We start from the raw sequence: 1,432 nt of genomic DNA, 5'->3' as shown, positions 1-1,432 counted from the left end.
CTACTTTTCTAGAAAAATATGAAACCAATTGCTTTTCCCTCCTGAGGAAGTCAGATTACTACCCCTTGCTCTTTTAATTTTGCCGTAGCTGGATAAAACACACTAGGCAGCTTCCAAAGACAAATCTCAGCATGAGACTCATCTGGCATTATTAAGTACCCAAAATAAAACTCACAGAAAGGAAAGTACTATGAGTCTCAAGGAATTCACACGCGGTGGAGCCTTAGAACAAGGAACTCCTGAAAGAAAGGAGGAAGCGATTCTGCTCATCTCGGCTATTTACAAGCATCGGCCCTCACGGGGCCACCGAAGCTTGGGGTCCATTTCTGCAACCTTTGTCTGCAGGAAAGCATGCACGCACGGCCAGATCTTGTCGGTTTCCGAACCGGAGAAGGTTTCCAGCACCCCCTTTCCCCGGTAATAGTCCAGGGCGCGTTTGGTTTGGTCTTCGTAAGCCTCCGGCCTCTTGGTGAGTGTCTCGGGTCTGTCATCCTCACGCTGAACCAGGGGCTCGCCAGTCAGATCGTCCACGCTGACCGCTCGGGGCGGGTTAAATTCGAGGTTGTAGACGCGCCCACTGCTCGGATGGATCCAGCGAGCCGAGAGGCGTCGCCTGATGACCTCGACGGGCACGTCCACGTTCATCGCCAGGTGTATGTGATAAACCCTGTCCGGGGCCTCAGCTTGCCGCGGCGTCCTGGGGAACCCGCACAGCGGCCAGCTTCCCCGGGGGGGAGCTTTTCAGCTCCTGAAGGGTCATCCGGGTCATGATGTCGTCCGGGATGAGCCTCCCCTGGTCCATGAAGATCTTGGCCAGCACGCCGGACTCTGTGTCCCTCAGCAGGTTGTCCCGGAGCAGGTCCCCGCTGGAGAACTTCTGCAGCGGGACTTGTTTGACGATACGCGACGCCAGGGTGCGCTTGCCGGAGCCCGGGGCGCCCGTGAGCACCGCATGTAGGAGCCGCCCCGGCGCCCCCATGGCTGCTGGGCCCTGCGAGGGGCTGCGGACAGTTGGGCCTCCGCGCTCCCCGCGGCGCGTGCAGTCAGGACCCCGCCTCCCCGCCCCCTCCCACCTCGGTACGAGCAGGTGCAAGCAGGTGTTGGGCCCCGCCAGATAGCTTTGTGACTTGCAAGACGGAGCGGCCACCTCCCCCCAGCTCGCCGTGGGAAAGATGGAAAGCAGAAGAGAAAACCACAGACACCGGAGCTGCGAGTCAGAGTTCCACCCTTCGCACGCGGAAAATGGAGAGCATGGAGAGAGACGGGCTCTAGAGAAACAATTCAGGAGCACACGAGCGTTTCTTTCACCAGCTGAAAGAATGATGGAGTCACAGGCGTAGACAGTCCAGGATGTGGAGAAGCAAGCCCTGGCCGAGGTGTGAGTAAGCAGGGCTTTCGCACTCCATAGGGGGGCGGGGGTTGGGTCCTCACC

General features: G+C 58.9%; 1 pseudogene across 1 annotated transcript; it reads right to left on the bottom strand.

The window, feature by feature from the left end:
- Window positions 1-279: 279 nt before the first annotated feature.
- Window positions 280-979, bottom strand: LOC308343271 (GTP:AMP phosphotransferase AK3, mitochondrial-like; annotated as a pseudogene). Its single transcript has one exon. The product of its transcript is annotated as a GTP:AMP phosphotransferase AK3, mitochondrial-like (transcript).
- Window positions 980-1,432: the final 453 nt, after the last annotated feature.

The sequence above is a fragment of the Martes martes genome, assembly GCF_963455335.1.
Source record: "Martes martes genome assembly, chromosome: 5".
In the NCBI taxonomy this organism is placed as follows: Eukaryota; Metazoa; Chordata; class Mammalia; order Carnivora; family Mustelidae; genus Martes; species Martes martes.
The sequence above is the reverse complement of the archived record's forward strand: the minus strand, read 5'-3'. Positions and strand labels throughout refer to the sequence as shown.